This window comes from Rhinopithecus roxellana, chromosome 8, assembly GCF_007565055.1.
Source record: "Rhinopithecus roxellana isolate Shanxi Qingling chromosome 8, ASM756505v1, whole genome shotgun sequence".
In the NCBI taxonomy this organism is placed as follows: Eukaryota; Metazoa; Chordata; class Mammalia; order Primates; family Cercopithecidae; genus Rhinopithecus; species Rhinopithecus roxellana.
Genome location: NC_044556.1, coordinates 27,816,249 through 27,830,134, shown reverse-complemented (window position 1 = coordinate 27,830,134; position 13,886 = coordinate 27,816,249).

Here is a 13,886-nt window from a genome sequence, read left to right as displayed (position 1 = left end):
AGCAGCCCATACCGCTGCTTTGCCTATGGAGTCGCCATTCTTTATTCCTTTACTGTCCTAATAAACTTGCTTTCACATACTCCATGGACTCCATGAAATCTTTCTTGCATGAGATCCAAGAACCCTCTCTTGCGGTCTGAATCGGGACTCCTTTCCCATAACAGTTCCCTCTTCAGCAGAACCATGGTTCCAAAACTCTCATATGCATTAGAATCACATGGGAAATGCTGAAAATATATATGCCTGGTTGTGATACACATAAGTGCTGAATCACAATGCCTGGTACAGGGACTAGAAATCTGCATTTTAAACAAACACACCTAGTGATTCAGAATTAGGTGATTGTAGGACAACACCATAGGGTTCACATATGAAGGCTCTGAGAGCAAAAACTATTAGTTATTTCTGCATCTTTGAAACATCTTGTGCAATTTAGGGTTAATACCACTCCTTATAGGAGAGAAGAAAATAGAACTGGTTTCCGTAAAAGGGAAATGGTATTTTCTTTTTCTCTGCCTGCCTGCCTGATGCCACTGCTAGAAGAGGCATGCATCTAACTCTTTTTGAAGTTTTAAGTTGAAGCTAAGTTTTACTAATGGGAGTCCTAGAAGTGACTTCTATTTGTGATATTCATACTGCGTTAGGGAAGAATGTGAAAATAATAGAAGCAAATCAAAGCTTCAACCATGAAATGTTCCTCTTTCTGGAAAATCCACTGAAACCCTCTATAGCCGCTGATTAAATGCCACAGACCCACCCTATTCCTGTTTTTTGTTTGGTCTCATTGACTCCGATCAACCTCTGCAAGTAGTTACCAGGAAACAACAACATTCTAACCTTTCCTAAGACCTACTGCTCCTTCCCAGAAATATCTAAGCAAGCCATCTCATGAGAATAAAAAATTGCCTCTGGGTTCATTCAGGTCGTCAATCTCTGGAGGACGGCAGTTTCTGTAGCAATTTGACACTCCTACTTTCTGCTGAAATTGGAAACTGCCACCTTTCTTTATATTAAGTAAAATTCAGCTTTTGGCATGAGCTTTTACTGTCTTATTTTAGCCTCAGGTTTTGCTGGTCCAAATGGGAATTACTTCCATTTTTACAGTGGAAGTGCTAGATATATAGTGTCAGAATAAAACACCACGTTCTTCAGGGCTCCCAGGAACTATAACTGTGCCATAGAAACAACAAAACAAACAAATGAATCAGATTTTATTTATATCAGTTAATAGTCTGCATATACATAAGTCTTCCTGTAACCTAACAAAGATGATATATTAGAAAATTTTCTTAGCAATATTCTGAATTAAATGATTATATTTAATTTTCTCATCAGTAAAATGAAGTAGACTAGATTAGGGGCCAGATTTGATTAGGCTCTCTTTTCACGTTCTCTTTCACAGTTACCAAATACTGCTGTTAAGGAACAAAGGCAGCCATGGAGAATACATAAATGAATGGGCGTGGCTGTTCCAATGACTATTTATAAAAACAGGAGGCGCGCTGTATTTCTTCTTCAGGTATAACTTGACGACCCTGGACGCAAAGGTATTTTCGAGTTCCTTGATTTTGTAATTGTATTCAAACAGATTGAAAGCCAGCTGTCATTTGGTTACTCTTTGGTTAAGATCTCTAGTTTTGTCTACCAAAGACTACTTCAATTAGAAATAATAATAATAGTATTTTGTACAGAAACAGGAATGTGTTGTGAACGTGATAAATATTTGTTGAATCCTCTCAAACAAACGTAAAAAATGATAACATTGTTATGATCAGTATTCACAGATGAGGGAAACTGAGGCTCAGAGAAATAAAGTAATGTGCCCACAGTAAGTGATTGTCTTAATTCGTTCAGGCTGCTGTAACAAAATAGCATAGACTGAGTAATTTATAAACAACATAAATTTATTTCTCACAGTTGTAGAGACTGGGAAGTCCAAGATCAAAGTGCCAGCAGATTCAATGTGTGGCGAGAACTCTCTGCTTCATAAATGATGCCTTGTTGCTGTGTCCTCATGTGATGAAAGAGGCAAGGGGCCTCTCAAGTCTCTTTTATCAGAACGTTAGTCCCATGTCTGAGGGGTAGCCCTCATGGCCAAATCACCTCCCAAAGGCCCCACCTCTTAATACCATCACTGTGGGGGTTAGGTTTCAAGGTATGAATTTTAGTGGGACACACACATTCAGTCCATAGCAGCGGTGCAGCTGGGAGTCAGGCTCAGATATGTCAACTTTAAGAATGTGATTCTTTGAGAGCCTATTTGATTTTTTTTTCTTTCTTCTTTTCTTTTCTTTTTTTTTTTTTTTTTTTTTTGAGATGGAGTCTGCACTGTTGCCCAGGCTGGAGTGCAATGGCACCATCTCGGCTCATTGCAACCTCTGCCTCCTGGGTTCCAGTGATTCTCCTGCCTCAGCCTCCTGAGTAGCTAGCATTATAGGCACTCACTACCGCACCGGGCTAATTTTTTGTATTTTTAGTAGAGATGGGATTTCATTATGTTGGCCAGGCTGGTCTCGAACTCTTGACCTCATGATGATCCACCCACCTCAACCTCCCAAAGTGCTGGAATTATAGGTGTGAGCCCCCATGCCCAGCCTATTTGATTCTTAAATACCATCCTCTCTACCTATTTACATGAAGGTAGAATATTTTTGCATCCCAAAGAATTAGCTTGTGTGCTAATCCCTTATTGGGGGAATGAATGTACAGCAGGAATGAGAGGAAAGGGAAAAGAACAGGAGAGGGCAGCCACGGAAAAGAGGGGTTTTTAAAGGTATATTGTCAAACATGTCAGAGCCTGAGGCAGATAAGAACTAAGAAGAAACCACTGGATTTGAAAACTAGAAAGTGTCTGATGACTCTTAGGGTAATGGTTGGGGCCAGAAGCCAGACTACAAAAGGAATAATAAGTGAAAGTAAATGTAGACCTGTCATGTCAGAAAACTGGCAATATAGGTGGCAGAAATGGATGGTTATTTCCAGCTCAGCTCTCCTAATCTTTTCATTCTCTCTACATGGAGCATTTAGAAAAAACAAACAAACAAACAAACAAACAAACACACACACACACACACACACACACACACACACACATATCCTTTCATCAGCTGATTGCTATGCTGCTTGGCAAGGTTGGCACAATTTAAAGATCAGGACTTAGTCTTATATGGGAGCAAACATTTCTTTGTGGCAGAAATTCATTAGTCTTGCTCCCAGTCAGCTGGTGACAGAATGGGCACTAAGGTTTTCTTCTTGGAGGCTGGGAGTGTTGCTTCAGCATCACTGAGCTCATTATTCCTTTACTTTCAGAGCAAGATGAAATTAAGAGGCCAGCTTGTTAGGAAGTCAGTTCACTGTGTCAAGAGGAATGTTGGAGCAAGTGCTGCTCCTAAAAAACATACATGGTTATTGGAGTAACAAGCAGAATTCTGTTGATTTTTGCTTTCCTTAGAAAGTAGGAGGAATGGATCAATTATGGCAGGGTTCAAAGCTCTCTATAGCTGAAGAGAAATACCTCCAAGGGCCATAAAAATAAAAAAGACAGTTTGTTCATATCAATCCCTAACAGAAAAATATCACTGGCTATGTTTCCAACTATCTATTTCTACTACAGCCTTCAAAGTGGGGACTGGGAATCTTGAGCTTACTTTGAAGAGGCTTAAAATGATTGTCTCCTTTTGCAAAAATCTTTAAATTGAACAATTATTTTCAAGGCAGATTGTCTATATTGAGTCATTCTGCAGAACTAAAAAAACTTAGTATTTTGAATGCATTGTCATTTGGAGCACTTTAAGATTAAATAAATCGTTATCTTGGGTGATGCAATATGAAACCTTGAGTAGAGGTCAGAGAAGTTCTGTGATATTTATAGATGTTTAAAAAATGGTACTTTAAAGTAGAGGAAACTATGAATTATCTTTACTAACCATAGTGATATAATGAATAATGGCATCTACCAATAATCAATCTCAAACCTCAATTAGTCATGATACAAGGTTCAGTCTCTCGCTAAGAGCAAATATTTTATCAGAGTGGCTAATAAATAACAAATTGATATGATTTCACATGAAAAAAATCATGTTGCAATTTTGATAAGGATGATTTGTAACCTTCTCAAAGAATTGTTATTAGAAGGAAAGAGGTGGGGCAAAATATTTGAATAATTTGTCCATATAGCTGAGGCTTGGCTAAAATAGCATGTAATGTAATTAAATTGTTTAGTGAACACATTGGTGGTGTTGTACAGCTTTTAGTATTTTAAGGGATATGAAACTTTTCACTTTCCCTTAATTATAATTATTCTTGTACTTATATTTCTATTAATGTATCTTTAAAAAGGAATTTTAAAATCTTCATAAGATACTGTAGAAAGTGATTACTTAATTCATTATGGAAGAATAGGAATATAATTATTAATTTATCTTTCTTATCCTTTTATTTATCTTTACAATGTTTGTTTAGCTGTGAATTTAAAAACCTTTAACTCGTTTTGCTGTTAGCTCTAAGGGCCAATAATTACCTTTTCTTACAGATGCAGCTTAAGTTATTTATCACAGTGGAATTAAATGTTGCCTAATTAGATTCGTTTGATTTTCTCCACGGGCCATTCTTAGACAGATGACTGAAGACCTCTTGTTTGAGGACACATTAGCTTAGCATGCAGTGTCTGACACAGTGCCCTGACACACAAGAGAGTAGGTGTGATTGTGATTTTGAGTTTGTATTCTTCTGAATGGACTTTTTTTTGGCTTATCATTTTTTTCCAAGTTAAATCTAATTTGACATAATGTTACAGACAAGCGAGATTCCTGTGTTGCTTATCATTTGTCTTTAAGTATTAACCGACTTTGCGTGGTGATGTTGAAATAGACTCTAGAAGTGAGCAAATCGCCCCAGAGTTTCCTCAGGTGCTATTATTTTTGGGGTGCCATGGGAAGAAACAAAAACAAACTCTAAAACACAAGCCAGGTGTGCATACAGCTGTAGAATAAAAAGGTATTTCTATTATTTCAATTCTTAGGGCAAATTTTACTTTTTGAGGATCTGTTTATTATTATTTTGAGTATTAGTCATGAACTTAAAATATAAGTATCGTAGGCTTATAATTACTACCCACTAGCAATTTCTTTTATATTGAGACCGTTTCATTTGTACTGAATGTATAAAATTAATAATGATATACATGGATACTTAATTAAACACCAATTACTGAGTTATTTTTATTTATTTTGACAAATAGGAATTTATTCCAAAGTTTTGCATATGTGGAAACATGGATCTCCTCAGGCTGTTGTTGGTAGTCTAGACGTAATTATGTAACTTGTTTGAGAAATCTTTTTCTTGCTATGGGCAATCAAATACATGATTACTGAAGAAATAAAGTATTTAGAATCAGTTTGTATTGAAACAAACCCTCTATAGTCCCAGCTTACAGATACATTAAAATTGTAAGTCACAGAGTCCAAGTCTGTTTTTTTATTGGAAAGCGTAAACCCCAGACTTATGTCCATCTGTGACAGACTGGATTAAGAAAATGTGGCACATATACACCATGGAATACTATGCAGCCATAAAAAAGGATGAGTTTGCGTCCTTTGTAGGGACATGGATGCAGCTGGAAACCATCATTCTTAGCAAACTATCACAAGAACAGAAAACCAAACACCGCATGTTCTCACTCATAGGTGGGAACTGAACAATGAGATCACTTGGACTCGGGAAGGGGAACATCACGCACTGGGGCCTATCATGGGGAGGGGGGAGGGGGGAGGAGGGAGGGCTTGCATTGGGGAGTTATACAAGATGTAAATGATGAATTGATGGGTGCTGACGAGTTGATGGGTGCAGCACACCAACATGGCATAAGTATACATATGTAACAAACCTGCACGTTATGCACATGTACCCTAGAACTTAAAGTACAATAATAAAAAAAAAAAAAAAAAGAAAAAAAAAAAGAATTTTCATAAAAGGAAGTAGAACTTTATTTCTGGAAATATCAGATATTGTAGTTTGTTTATTTATTTATTTTGGTAAGGCATTTCTCAAAAGGGAATCATGTCTCAGAATTAATGTTTAAAAATGTCTACATCTTATTTTGCCTTTGTATTAAAGGTGTCTATCTCTCATTTTGTTACAGAGATAAAAGATAAAAAGGACAGTTTTAAACATTATTGATTTCAATATTTACTTGACCTAGACAATTTACATTGATGTCACTAAGAATCAAGCATCCACCTCTGAGCGTAATTAATTTATGAACTGTCAGAGTGTCATTTTTTATTGAGTAGTTGTTGAGAGTTGAACTTTATACCTCTAAATTCACATGCTGATTTCTTAACACCTAGTACTTCAGAACAGAATGTGACTGTGTTTGGAGACAGGGTCTTTAAGGAGATAATTAAGTTAAAATGAGGTCATTAGGGTGGGTCCTAATCCAATATGACTGTTGTCTTCACAAGAAGAGGAGATTAGGACACAGACATGAACAGAGGAAAATCCATGTGGAAACACGGGGAGAAGACAGCCATCTTCAAGACAGGGAGAGAGGCCTCAAAAGACAACAACCTTGCCAACACCTTGATCTCAGACTTCTGTCTTCCGAGGCTGTGAGAAAACAATTTCTTATGTAAGCCACCCAGTCTGTGGTACTTTGTTATGGTAACCTGAGCAAACTATTATAATACAGTTACAGCTATAGCTATGGAAATTCTAAGGCCAATCTCTGTCCTCTAAGAGGTTTTATGAATTCCAAGCCCTGGCAGTTGCAAATGTTATCGTGGTCAGCTTCTCTGTCACCTGGTTTATTTCCTCTGACTCCTTGTCAGGTAGATAGAGAGAGAGTGTTGCAATGGATACTGAGAGTCTAATGCATCCTAGTTCATCTGAACTCTGAATCTACTTTCCCTATGGTTCCATGTGCTTGTATGTAAGAAGTCAGGTTGCGTGGGGACGTGTGCCTATCTGTATGTGAGGGTGTATGTGTGTATTGAAGAGATATTAGAGTATAGTACTGCTTAAGAGCATGGACTCTGCAACCAAATGGAGCCTAACAGCTCCACATTTACTGTGTACTATTGGGTAAGTTATTTAACCTCTCAGGGCTGCAGATCTCTCATCTGGAAAATGGGGTCAGGGATAGTCCCTACTCTCATAGGGTTGTGGTGAATATTAATTGACTGAAGTATTTAGAATAGGGCTTGATGCACAGTAAGAGCCAGGTCAGGCATAATGATCTTTATTTCATAGGGTTACTGTACTGTGAAGACTAATTAAATGATACAATGGGTTTGAAGTACCTTACATGGTACCTGGAAAGTAGTAGGCACTAAACACGTGTTGTCTTATTTTTCATCCTCAATATTCCCATAATCTCAATATGGTATTAAGGTTATACTCTTAACAAGGGCATCAACGTGTGGGAACTGCAAAAGCACTTTGAGATCAACTGATTTAGCTATTCATAAACTGGTGGAGGATGGTGAGGCACATCAGAACACAGAACTACAGTCTCCTTGTTTCTCCCTCCTTCCACGTTGATATAGTTTGGATATTTGCCCCCACCAAATTTCATGTTGAAATGTGATCCCTAATGTCGGAGGTAGGGTCTGGTGGGAGGTGTTTGGTTCATGGAAACAGATCCACAGATCCCTCATGAACAGCTTGGTGCCCTCCCCGTGGTAACAAATGAGTTCTTGCTCTGTTAGCTCATGTGGGAGCTGGTTACTGGAAGGAGCCAGTTTCTTGATTACTTTCAGTGAAAAAATAAAAAATAAAAATAAAATAAAGGAGCCCAGCCCATCCTCTCTCTCTTGCTTTCTCACCTGTGACACATCTGCTTCCCTTTCACCTTCCACCCGATTTAAAGCTTCCTGAAATCTCACCAGAACTGAGCAGATGCTGGTGCCATGCATGTACAGCCTGCAGAAACGTGAGCCAAATAAGTTTATTTTCTAAATTACCCAATCTCAGGTATTCCTAAATAGCAATGCAAGATAGACAAATACATACATCAACTTGTGTTCGTATCATGCATCCTTTTTGTTTTTTTTCCTCTCACCTGCCTCTCACATGAGGGAGAATCACATTTAATACAATCAGTGGTTGGTGGTAGGTAGAAACTGGGCAGAAGAAATCAGATGATAGTAAGGACTTGGCAAGGGTTTTATTGTTCTTACAAATGTGAAAATGTTTTGTTTTTTTGTAGGATTATGGCCATCAGCCTTTTAGAAACTGATGATTGAGCACTAAATCTCTCCTGGTTCCTTCCCTGCCCTTTGAGTCTCTTCTATATGGCCTAATTGATTTGCTCCTCTTTGCCTACCTTTCCTTACTCATTAATGCAAGGCTTTTACATTTAACCAAAGGAAAAGTGCATCAAACTCACTTTGTACTCTGAATCTGGAATTGACATATCGCTTCAGCAGCATTTTTGCATGGTGGCTGATTTGCTATGAATTTCTTGTTTGCCAATAAAATTTCATTAGCCAATAAATTTCCGTTTTAATCTTTTATGACCCTTACACATTGCAGATGAGTAAAGGGGAGTATATTGATAACATGAAGAATTTTCAAGTTACATAAATCCAGTCCACACCAATTTCAGCCCTCTTTCAAGGGAGTGCAAAACTCTGATAAGACTGAGAATGACTCCAGAAGAAAAGCTTAAAAGTTTTATAAGATACCAGATGGTGGCAGCATAGAATGTGTGAGAAAAACTCCATGAACAATGTTAAAAACATGGTACAAATATGTTGCAAATGGTAGCAAAACTACTAATTATTGATGAGAACTAAGATAGAGGAACTGGTTATAGACATGCAATGTAGTACCAGAAATACCTGAATTTGACTCTGTTCCTTCGTGTTGGCTGTGTGAACTTGGGCAAGCCAATTAGCTTCTTTCTCTAAGCTCTGTTTCCTCCTTTATGAAGTGGGAACATTAATAGCTACGGGATTGTTTTAGGATTAAGGGAGATAATGTATGTTAAAGACTTAGCCCTTCCTAGCAAGGATATTGTAAGTACTTACAGAGAGAGAGAGAGAGAGAGAAATTTAACCATATCAAATACGAACATCATTTATCAAAAGAAAGTTTTTGTAACTTTTTCTAAATCAGTAGGATAACAAGAGGAAGATGGGAGCAGTAGTCAGTCCCCATGTACAGGCAAAAAGGAGATGCATTGTCTGTAGAGAGTTTAAAAATACTAACAATGTTAACTAAAATCAGTCTACTTTTTATAATCACCATGGACCAGCAACTCTAAACAATGTCATGATAAAAAAATCTTTGTGGGAACTTTACTGTTCCTAGCAAATTGAAATTTTTATTATCATTTTAAGGATTTTAAGACCCTTTACCCTCTGCCTCTGACTTATCTGCCTTTTATGCTCCTCACTTCCTGAATCCTTTCCAGCCCGACGGTACAAATTGTTCAATGGAGATGCTTTGTATATCCTGCTTCTCCATTTTTTATCACACTATTCCTACCACCTGAAATGCCCTGTAATCTCCTTTTCATTTATTTATATCTTACTTTTTCTTCATGGGTGCAGCTTAAGGGCTACATTCTCTGGGAAGCTTTCCTCTGGTGGATCCTGCAAGGACATATCTCTCTTTTTGTGTACATAGCTATTTTGGCCATTAGCATCTGCTGTCTTCTATTGAAACATATTGCCCCTTCCTTCCAATGTAAAGGAGGAGCTCATTCACAGAGTTGGTATTATTTCTGTAATCTAGCCCAGCTTTAGGTTTTGATGTCATCTGTACACTTAGTGCTTACAATTGTGTTTGGAGTTCAAGACATTCTATCACAGAGTGAACGTAACTAGTGGGTATCTTCAATTTTGAACTCCCGGGTATCTTCAATTTTGAACTACCTTTCAGATGCATATGCTACCTTAAATAGTGTACACAATGTACTATTAATTAACATTAGACATTTTAAAAGGAAGAAATAATGATTACCTTGTGGGTTTGAGGGCAAATGATTGGAGCCTGTATTTCCTAGAACCAAGATTAATATGCAAGGCCCCGTCTGTGAGCTCTAACTTCCAGATTCCATTGATGCTGTTTTTCAGTCATTTTTCCATGAGACCTGGAATCTTTTCATCTCTTCTTGGCTGGTGTAAAACTGAATGTGTATTTTAGCATGTGGTGGCCACTCGCTTGGTGAAAAAATACTGGGTCTATGAAAAATACTGGGTCTATGAACTTGAGCTTTAACCTTGTGTCTGTATCCTAACCAGCTACAGTAAACAGAACGCTGTCAGCATTTACCTGTCATTAGAGAAAGTAAGTGTAAAATATCTTCCTTCACATCTCATATTCAACAAGATAGCCGTATACTGCCAAGACCTTTGTGAAAAAATTGGCCAGATCCTGGGATCAGAGGCTTATTCTCCAGAAGGGCAGAGATCTCACAGGTTCTGGTATTCTAAGGGAGTGCTCTGGGAAGAAGGAAGTACTTGTGAGCTGAGGTGGCTCCTGGCCAGAAGAAATTCTGGACAGGTGGTTTAGTTTTACTTCTCTCAGACTCTTGTGAAGTTGGACCTAGGTGTTTAGCCTCTTTGATAATCTTTCATAATTATGTGGAGGTGGGTGAGGAAATGTTTGTCTCATATCATTATTGATTAGAATTACTATCTTTATTGTTTCAGGAATCTTGTTTACAGAGTAGGCTAAAGTTCTTCATTACCAAAGGTGCAGAGTGTAGCAAGGGGGAACCTGGCAGAGGTCTAGCTATTTGAAACACTTGCTGCAGCACATTCCCCATGAACCCAAGAAACAAAACTCGGAACAACGCTAACAGAGCAACATAATAGTTCAACATAAATGGGAGAACTTTCTAACAATGAGATGTCCATATATAGGATGAACCATCATGTTGATACTGAGTTTTCCATAATGTGAGATATTCACATAGGTGAGAATGCTTTGGGGTATTCAAGTATTGGTGAATGATGTGAATAAATGGATTCAAATTCTTTTTCTTACCTGGAGTCTATGGTTGAGGGATTTTGCCATTTCTTTTTCCAAATCAGTTGATTACAAATGAATAAACACATCAAAAGCAAATTATTGTATCCTCTTTTTTCTACTCTTAATTATTGTAGATGGTGTTCTCATCTCCTAACATATACTAATTAGAGACATGGAAGGAATAAACCTCCAAGTAGAAAAGTATATGATATTAAAATATTAGGAGTATGAAAAAATTACATGGGATTTTGGAAATGCATGGAGTTTTACTTATTTGTTGTTGTTTTTTTTTTAAATTGGGAAGAAATGCTGTCTTGTAATGAAGTCTTAGGTGGCATGTGAAACGAGAAATCAAGATTTTGGCTCTCCTGTTGGGATTTTCTATCAATGGAAGCTTTATTCCTGTATTGAACAATTCTTTTCTCCTAACTGGCTTGTCTCATGGGAGGGATTTAATGAATAATTGATGGAAGGCACAAGTGCTCCGTCTATTACACCTTCTGTTCAAGGAGAAAAAGATACGAGCCTCTTCGGGTGTCTGACTCACGTATTATATGCAGGTGCTATATGTTGGCAATTTCCTGTATGACAAGAAAATTAAAATAGACTCCCCACTTCTTTTTTAGAGTGGGGTTGAACATAGGAACTGCAGTGAGGTGGTCTGAAGATCTTTAGAAGGAGGGTAGTTAAAAGCCCTCCGTATGATATTCAAATCACTGAGTCTGAAAAAGAATGATGTGTAATTGTATCAGTCTATGTCCAATCAGGAGACAGAAACTGCACAGTGAGAAGTAATTTGAACAGACAAAGTTAAATATAAAGAATTGTTAAGTATAATAATTTGGAGCAAATGGGGTTTGGAGTAATAAGGGGTTAATTAATATAAAGCAAACAGAAATTTAAAGAATGCAGAATAGCACATACAAGAAGCAGCCACCACTTCCAGGGCTGAGATAGAACATCCAAAGAAGAACCTGCCCCTTGCCCCAACCCCTGAGGGTGAGATACAAACCTTGTTGGAGGACACAGTTGTGAGTAACTAGCTGGTGAAGAACTCACTGGGGGTCCTGCACAGGTGGAACTTGCTGGAAATCTGAATCTGGGGTTCCAAGAAAAGCTGCTAATGAGGAGGTATACTTACTAGGAGTATGTTGCTACAAATCACACAATGGAGGTGTCAGGAGACTATGCTCGCTGTTTCCTGCTGATCCCTTTCGGTTTTATCTATTTTGTCTTTTTGCTGTTGTTGTTGTCCTCAATTCCATTGATTTCTGCTCTTTTCTTCGTTATTTTCCTATGTTTGGTTTGATATTATTTTGGTCTACTTTTTCAAGTTTCTAAAATTGAAAGTGTAGATCATTGATTTGAGATTTTCTTCTTTATAAATTAAGTTTTTAGTGCTTATTCACAATAACAAAACATGGAATCAACCTAAATGCCCATCAATGGTAGTCTGGATAAATAAAATGTAGTAGATATACACTATGGAATGCTATGCAGACATAAAAAAGAATGAAATAATGTCCTTTGCAGGAACATAGAGATGGAGGCCATTATCCTTAGCAAACTAGCCCAGAAACAGAAAACCAAGTACTGTATGTTCTCACTTATAAGTGGAAGCTAAATGATGAGAACATGTGGTCACGAAGAGGGAGACAACAGACTGTGGGGCATGCCAGAGGGTGGAGGGTGGGAGGAAGGAGAGGAGCAGAAAAATAATTATTGAGTATTAGGCTTAGTACCTAGACAAAATAATTTGTGCGACAAACTCCTGTGACACAAGTTTACCTATATAAAAAACCTGCACATGTAACCCTGAACCTAAAATAAAAGTTAAAAAGAAGCATGAGCCTTTTAAGTGAGGGAAAGGAAAGTTGAGGTCGCTGTAATAACTCTATTTCTGATAGAGTGTCTTCTTCTGAAGTCTACTTTGTCTAATATTATTATAGCCACCTCAACTTTTCTTTGATTAGTGTTTCAAGGTATATCTTTAACATCCTTTAACTTTTAACCTATCTATATCTTCTGTGTAAATGGGCCTTGCTTCTGTTATCTAATCCAACATGTTCATTTAATTCGTGTGTTTAGACTGTTTGAAATTAGTATAATTGTTGACAGACTTGTACTAAAATCTGCTATCTTGCTAGTTGTTTTCTTTCTTTTTTCCCCCAACCTTTCGATTTCCTTTGGATTGAGAATTTCTTCATAAAAAGCTTATATGCTTTTTGTATTTAGCTTATTACCTATACTCTTTACTATGGTTTCAATGTGTTGCTTAAACTTTGTGTGTTAAAAGCTTAATCCCCAGTGCAACAATGTTGAGAGGTGGAACCTAATAAAAGGTGATTAGGCGATAAGGGCTCTGCCCTCATGAATAGATTAATGTTGTTATCACAGGATTGAGTTAGTTATTGTGAGAGTGAGCTTGTTATAAACATTAATTTGGCTCCCTCTTGCCCTTTTTCTCTCTCTCATCTTTTCTTATCCTCTCATCTGTCATGAAATGATGCAGCAAGAAGGCCCTCACTAGATGCTGGCACCTAGATATTGGACTTTCTGGTCTCTAGAACTGTGAAAATAAATTTCTTTTCTTTATAAATTACCCAGTATGTGGTATTCTATTACAGTAACACAAAATGAACTAAGACACTCTAGCATTTACTATATATATTTAATCAATTATACACTACCTTTAAATTATATTGTATAGGTTAAAATAGTGTAAAGACCTTACAACAGTATATTCTCATTTTTTTTCTAATTCTTTGTGCTATTGTTAACATGTTTTACTTTACGTGCACCATAAATGCACAATTCACTGTTACTATTTTTTTTTTTTTTTGCTTTAGAGAGCCAGCTGTCTTCCAGAGTTTTAAAAATAAGAAAAAATAAATTTAATATTCATC